General features: G+C 43.2%; 1 long non-coding RNA gene across 1 annotated transcript; it reads left to right on the top strand.

Moving 5' to 3' along the window:
• Nucleotides 1-241: 241 nt before the first annotated feature.
• Nucleotides 242-7,239, top strand: LOC128336357 (uncharacterized). Its single transcript, XR_008311926.1, has 3 exons — nt 242-778; nt 5,385-5,528; nt 6,107-7,239. It is a non-coding gene; the product is annotated as an uncharacterized LOC128336357 (long non-coding RNA).
• Nucleotides 7,240-8,215: the final 976 nt, after the last annotated feature.

Consider the following 8,215-nt stretch of genomic DNA (forward strand, 5'->3'; position numbering starts at 1 on the left):
GAAAGACTCCTGTCTGGAACCCTACAGAGCTTGTGCCATACTGAGGTAGACAGATGAATGGTCCGACTTGGAATAAGGCAGCTTCCTATGTTCCCTGATAGGAACATAAGTAGCTGCCATATACTGAGTCAGACCATTGGTCTATCTCGCTCAGTTTTTTTTACCCAGACTGGCAGCGGCTTCTCCAAGGTTGCAGGCAGGAATCTCTCTCAGCCCTCTCTTGGAGATGCTGCCAGGGAGGGAACTTGGAACCTTCTGCTCTTCCCAGAGCGGCTCCATCCCCTAAGGGGAATATCTTACACTGCTCACACATTTAGTCTCCCATTCATTTGCAACCAGGGCAGACCCTGCTTAGCTAGGGGGACAAGTCATGCTTGATATCACAAGACCAGCTCATGTAACTAAGCTGTGGAATTCACTGATGGCTACCAATATAGGTGGTCTTTAAAAAGGGTTAGACAAATTCATGGAGAATACAGCTATCATCTGCAGGTGGGGCTGAGAGAGACTCCTGCCTGTAACCTTGGAGAACCCACTGCCAGTCTGTGTGGACAATACTGAACTAGATGGACCAACTCTCTTGACTCAGTAGAGGTCAGCTTCCTATATCTGTATACTTCCAACAGGATCTGATGATGTGCAAACCGGCTCAACCTCGAACCCCTTGAATGGACAGGTCATGACCCCGGTTGTGACCCTGCCATGCAAATGGCCGGGGTGCATGTGCAACGGCCTCCAAAATGGGGCACACACGCCCACCCCAAGGCCTCTGGAGCTGGTAAGTTTTTTGTGTTTTTTTAATTGCACGCACACACACACACACACCCTTGAGCCCAACCCGAACCGGTTCAGACTCGAGCACCGGACCATTGCCCAGCTCAACATGCACAAAACTGGACCAGGCCTGGTTCAGCTCGAGTCCGGTTCAACCCGAACCAAACCGGGTTTTCCTAATCCGAAGTGGCATACCCTTAAACGCCACCAGGTGCTGCCAATGGGATGGGACCCAGATGCCCCTGGCTGGCCACTGTGTGAGGCAGGATGCTGGACTGGATGGGCCTTTGGCTTGATCCGGCTGAGCTTTTCTTAGGATATGTTATCTCCCTTTCCCATGCCCCCAGAACTCAGGGCCTTCTAAAGTAATGGATTAGCAGTCCATTTAGGGCGGACAGAAGGAAGTCCTTCTTCACACACAGTGTGTAATTAAGGAATCACGCCTGTGTGGTTATGCTATATTATGCAGGCCACTGTGGCTGGGGATTGTGGGAGTTGTAGCCCAGTTATAACTGGGGACCTCAGGCTGTTAACCCCTGCTCTATAGCAAGCAAGAACAGCACGTGCATCAAGACACACTGGTATCGATGTTTCTGTTTTTTAATTGTCTGAGTCCTTATTTTTATTCATTGCAAATTGCCTTGAGCATTTTCTTTCTCAACAGAAAGGCAATTCATAAGTTTTATCAGTAAATAAAGAACTGAAAAAGAATGAGTATCTAGCTATTTCGCGCACTGTAAAGGATTTCTTTGCTGTTCTGTTCGTTTAAAGAGCGAGGACCTTACAAGATGTAACGTTAAATGCATCATGGACTAATTTTGGGTTTTGTTTTGTTTTTACTTTGCAGGATCTGGTCCATGGCATAGGGGTTGTATTTAACCCTGTAAATTCCATTCTAGGAAGTGCCAAAAATCCCGCGGGGAAGGTACTATAGCCCCTGAGGGTAGAATGTCTCTCCTCCATTATCTGGTTCCTGGTTGCTGTTACAGCTGTGAGCCAGGAGCTCAGAATTTTGGGAAATATAACCTCTAATCACACATTACGTTCAACACTCATACAAGTGTATAGTGTGCAGAAGTACAGATCTGTGTACATGTACAGATATTCATGTTATGTTGCACACAGGTACAGCAGTACACTTCCTATCCTTACCATACAACAATTTTTTTTAATTAACCTTAAGAATGACACCGCCTCTCTTATATATCCTCTTTTAAAGCTAACCTTGTGTAATGGAAATGAATGCTAGGTAAAATCCTTACACCAGTGGAGCTGCAAAACCAGCTTCAAGATAGTGATAAACTAGGGGTAAGCATTATTCCCTATTTACCTAAATCCAAGACTATTTTTTTTCAAGTTAGAAATTGGTGGCGGGGAGTCATCTTAATTTCAGTGTTGTCCTTCTTGTACAGCCTGTATTTAACTGGTATTTTTAAGGGTCATAGTAAGTTCCGAGTCATCTTCTCATCAGATAAATACAATAAACTGCCAAAATCCCTATTTTGAAGCCATAGCATACGGAATCTAGTGCCACCATTAATCCTAACACAATAAATGCTTTTTTATTAACTTTAAGCCTGACACATAATTTTTTGAGTTTTAATGCTCGCGTTGTATTTGGGTAAGCATTATGAGCTGCCAAAATTCCTATTTCCAGGCTGTAGCACATGAAATTTAGAGCCATCACTAATCCTGAACACAACAACAAAAATTTTTTTAATTAACCTTAAGAATGACACAGCCTCTCTTATATATCCCCTTTTAAAGCTGAACTTGTGTAATAGAAGTGAATGCTAGATAAAATCCTTACAGCAATAGAGCTTCAAGACAGTGAAAAACACACTGAGGTTTCAAATTCCCTTATTTTTGTTCAGGGAATGTCTTTGCAACCTTCATGCATATTCTGGGCCCCATAAGAATGCACAGCAGGCAGCCTCTTACTTTATCGATCTAATATTGTGCAGTAATACCAGGGACCATATCTCAGTGGTAGCACACATGCTTTGTTAGTATGCAGAACAGAGCTTCTATTAAAAGGAAAATTCAGAACTGCCAAATGGAATGTGAGTGTAATTCACACATATAGCACGGCCCGCTATAACACAGTCACACACCTGTTGTGTTCTAGACTGTACTCTTCTGCAGTTTGTTTGGACATTTGTCCTGATGGGATCCTTAGTTTAGAGAGTGTGTAGGAGTCAGAAAGGAAAAGGGAGAGGAAGGAGAAGAAGAAAATGGAGTTGTTGCTGAATAAATCTTTAGTTAAATCTCCATAAGATTTCCTTATGAGGGAAGCAGCTATAAAACAACCAGGGATCATCCCATGAAAATGAAGGTTGGGAAATTTAGGACCGACAAGAGGAAGTACTTCTGCACGCAGCGAGCGCATAATTAACTCATGGAATTCTCTGCCACAGGATGTGGTGATGGCCACTAGCTTGGATGTCTTTAAGAGGGGCTTAGACAAATTCATGGAGGACAGGTCTGCCAATGGCTACTAGTCAGGTGGCTACAGGCCACCTCCAGACTCAGAGGCGGGAGGCCTCTGAATACCATTTGCAGGGGAGTCACAGCAGGAGAGAGGGCCTGCCCCTCTCAGGTCCTGCCTGTGGGCTTCCCAGCGGCATCTGGTGGCCACTGAGTGAAACAGGATGCTGGACTAGAAGATGCGCCTTGAGCCTGATCCAGCAGGGCTGTTCTTATGCTCTTAACACCTGTGCATTTTCCTTGACCGTGCATCAGAGGCGTAACTATAGGGGGGGCAGGGGGGGCACGTGCCCCGGGCGCCATATTTTCTGGTCACGTGGGGGGCGCCGCCATGACAAAAAAAATTTTTTTTAATTTTTTTTTTAAATTTTGTTAATACAAATGTTTCCTGCTCAGTGCAACACCGCTGCAGCAGTCAAGGGAGCGCGTCGGCACCCCCTCCCCCACGAGCGGTCCCTTCCGCGCCGCCCCCCCCCCCATTGCTTTGCTGGCGCCTGGTGGCCAGCAGTGGCCTGGCTTGGCGGCGGCGGCGGGCACTTGTGAGGAAAAACCTAAGTATAATGTATGGGGAGCAGGGGGCGGCATGGGGGGCGCCATTTCAGTGCTTGCCCCGGGCACCGTTTTCCCTAGTTACGCCTCTGCCGTGCATACATCCTTTGCTGCCTAGAATCTCATGCCTTGACATTTAGAAGCCTCCATAAAGTGGGAGAGAATCCTCAGAACTGGGAAGCTGACTGCACCATTGCAGAAGAGTGTTGTATGCACTGGAGAAGACTTTGTGAGGAGGAGCAGTGGAGTCTGCGGGAAGCGTCTTTGGCAGGAGGAGGAGAAATGGGGAAGCTTGACCAGCGTCTGAGTTCTAGAGGAGCCTGGACTCTTTCCTTTACTTTCTACATCATCTAACACAAGACAACTTTTGCATGACTTTAATTTTTGAATTGCACAAATGTTCTTGTAGAGCAGCACTTTAAAAACAAAAACAAAAAACCACAAACCCCTGCATGTTATGTGTCTGGCTGCACATTTTAAGAAGTCCTGATGCAGAAGGCCCCAGGTTCCTTCTTTGGTTAAAATAATCTCTTGCTAGGAAATCTGGGGAAGACCTCCTGCATCCCAAACTCCTAGAGATGCTGCCAGTTGGGGGGAAACAGCGCTGAGTTAGATGACGCAGGGCATCAAACATTACAAATTTGGTGTTCTGTTCTTCCAGAGCAGCTTAATCTGTATTTTGTAACTCTCCAGTTCAGTTACTAACTTTAAAAAGTGGCTAGGAACCGAGGAAGCTGCCTTATCAGGTCATTTGCCCTTCTGGTTCAGGGTCCTCTACTCTGATCAGCAGGATTTCAGAGAGGAGGTTTGCAGCAATATAGGGAGTTGCTGAAAGGCATCATCTCCTACTGCACGGAAGGAGGCAATGGTACACCCCTCCTGTATTCTACCAAAGACAACCACAGGGCTCAGTGGGCACCAGAAGTCGAAATCGACTTGACGGCACACTTTACCTTTACCTGGAGATGCCAGGGGTTGAACCTGGCTGCCGTTTCCCAAACTGCTTCAGACACTGCGAATGAGTTTTGAACCAGTACAGGTACACTTCATACAGAATAATAGGTGACAGGTTGAATCAGCTATGCAGTATGCATATTTCCTATGGAAGTCACCCATGAAAGTTACTCTTTCATGTAAGGAATTATGAGATATATTATTCAGTGGAGGCACCAAAAGATACAGGACAGGAGAACATGTTCCTACTTCTTTTTTTTATGAGTTGACTTCACAGTCACATGATGCAAGATGACAGATTATCGTAGTGCTGTTGCTTGCCTCTGTGGTCCCAAGCAGAGTAATGAGTCAAAGCAAAAAGCATAGAGCAATTATAGGGAGATCAAAGATGACTTTCCAGGCAATACAGAGGAGGAGAAAAAGCTAGTTATATGCAGCGAATACCACCACCATCTATCAGCTTGTATACCAACGAGTCCCAAAGATTATGTTTAGAATAAATTATGCCAAAGAGCAGATCGTATGTGTGCAATATTTTATTTAATTTCAATATTTTATCATGTGGCAGAACTTGGGATTAGGAGAGCAACTATTTATTTATTTTTATTTCTCACTTACAGATGCTATTCTAGTCCGGTTGTAAATCTGTGGGCAGGGGCTGTGGGCTTTGGAGCACAGGAAACTGCTTTACAGCGAGTCAGACCCTTGGTCCATCTGACTCAGTATTGTCTACACTGACTGGCAGCAGTTCTCCAAGGTTTCAGGTAGGAATCTCTACTCAAGTTCTCCAAGGTTTCAGGTAGGAATCATTGCTCAAGACCAGCTCTCCTCTCCAAATGGATGAGGTTCTCCACAGCTGGGAGGTTCAGATTCCAAACCGGTGTCAGAGCCTGGAGCAGACGCCTCCAACCTGACTGTTCTGAGAGCTCTCCCCTCCCTCAGGAATCAGAATCTGACCGCCCACCTCAGAATCAGAATCTGGGCAACTGCTGTCAGCTGGCTTCATGCCCAGTGTCCCAGGGTAACAGGAATTCACAGATGTTATTGTATTGACCTGAGTAGAAGGTCACTCTGAATGTAAGACCGATGCCTTAAAACATGGGTGTCAAACTCAATCAGGTGGGGGGTGGATTTGATTCCAGCGCACCTTTGGGGGGGGGGGGGCGCACATAGCGTACTGGCCAAAAATGACCATCTTTATTTACTAATTTGTTTAGCCTATTTATAGTATATTATTAATAAAATAGTAATAAAAGAATTGTCAAATAATATTTAATTAATATATATTATAGTACTGATAAAATATTTTATTAATAAGATATAATTATTATGTTATATTCAGAATTGATAATTAAGACATTGAAGTGGTGGATAGCTTCTGCCTTTTAGGACTGACCATCAACAGTCAAGGATCCAGCAGTCCAGAAATACACCGCAGACTAGCACTTGGTAGGGTTGCAATGAAGGCCTTGGAAAGGATATTTAGATGCCGTGACGTGTCTATACCTACAAAGATTAGAATCGAGACAATGGTTTTTCCCATGACACTCTATGGATGTGAAAGCTGGACTTTGAAGAAGCAAGACAGAAAAAGCATTGACGCTTTTGAACTTTGGTGCTGGATAAGACTTTTGAGGATACCATGGACAGCCAGGAAAACAAATCAATGGATCATGGAAAAAAATCAATCCAGAATTTTCACTCGAGGCACAAATGACCAGGCTCAAACTATCCTACTTCAGACACATTATGCGAAGACCCAGCTCCCTTGAGAAGTCCATAATGCTGGGGAAAGTGGAAGGAAAGAGAAGAAGAGGACGGCCAGCAGCAAGGTGGATGGACTCGATTATGACAGCAATGAAGGCACCACTGCGAGACCTTCAAGGCCAAGTGGAAAATGGATCATCCTGGAGAGAATCTCTCTATGTGGTCACTAAGAGCTGACACCAACTGACTACAGCTCCCATCTTTCTCAGGTGCAATGGCCTTTGGCTGGGAATTATGGGAGTTGTAGCCAACAAAATCAGAGAACACCTGTTACAAGGAATACTGGTCATAACATAGCCCTTCTGCAAGCAGAACTCACCTTCTGCATATGGAAGAACACCCTTAACCCCAACCCTTAGTCTTAGAGGTGCCATAAGCTTTTTTCTTGTTTGGGGCATATATTTATATTTATGTTTATATAAGTTGCATACTCAGCAGCTACTTTTGTTCATATTGCTCACATTGTTAGACTCCCGAAATATCAAGTGGTCTTGTTGGGTGTTATACAAATGCTCTTCTTTCTGCCATATGAGCATGTTTGCAGTACAAAAATGGGAAGCCTAAATTGTAATCTTATTTTATATGCTTGAATTAATTTCTGATCTTATTTTGAACACAGTGACATGTGTTGTGCCTTTGTGTTTGCATCTTTAGTTTATGCATATACACGGCAGTGAAAGCTAGCAGATAAATTGGATTTGGATGTAATTTGTACAGTATTTGGCTGTTTGTGTTATCTCATGTGTCAGCAATAAGGCAGGGTTCCCAAACTTCTGTTGGGTGAGGCATAATGTTTCTTTCTGCATTAAATTTGGTTTTCTTGTATAATGCATAATCCTCAGGGGAGCCTACCTCCTATTGGCTAGTGCACATGTCAATATTACTGATTTACCCCACTAATCCCCAGAGCAATTTTTGTGATTTATTTTTTAATAAGGCGTTTGTTTATTTATTATTATTTATGTGTTTATTCAATTTTTATACCACCCTTCCGAGCTGGCTCAGGGCGGCTTACAATCAAAACAGAAATCATTAAAAACAATTAAAACAGAAATACAAATATAAACACCAGTTAAAAACATCTTAAAAAACAATTAAACTATCAAAACAATTAAAACCCTGAAAACCAGGTTAACATTAAAACAATTAACAATTTAACACCTTATTTGTTTAATAAGGATGTTTATTTAAAAGATACAATATGCCAGTCCTCAGTTCAAGAACTTCAGTAAAAGGCAGGTTATAACAACCTATAAAATTACAAGATGACACTGAAATAAGATCACAAAGCCACAATGAAATATCCCAGAAGCAGTAGCACAGTCAAACATAAAAAGGTCTGGGCAAATAATATGTCTTCACTTGAGTGCCAAAAATATTTTCTCTAGGCAAGCTTTCTTGGGAATAACTTTTCAAAAGGGGGGACACAACTGAGGTCACTATCCACCTGGATTCTGGTGTTGGGGTAACCAGAGAGGAGACCAAACAGATGATCTTAAAGCAAGTGGTTCTTTGGATCTCAGATCCTAAGTATCTAAAAGATCTAAATATCCCACCAAAGGCCAGATCTAAAATATCTAGAAATATGTAATAATGCAACATTGTAATAATTAATAATTAATAATTAATAAATAAACTTTATTTGTTAGCTGCCCCATAACAAATTGTTCTCTGGTGTCTATTA

Source organism: Hemicordylus capensis, chromosome 13 (genome assembly GCF_027244095.1).
Source record: "Hemicordylus capensis ecotype Gifberg chromosome 13, rHemCap1.1.pri, whole genome shotgun sequence".
Classification (NCBI taxonomy): domain Eukaryota; kingdom Metazoa; phylum Chordata; class Lepidosauria; order Squamata; family Cordylidae; genus Hemicordylus; species Hemicordylus capensis.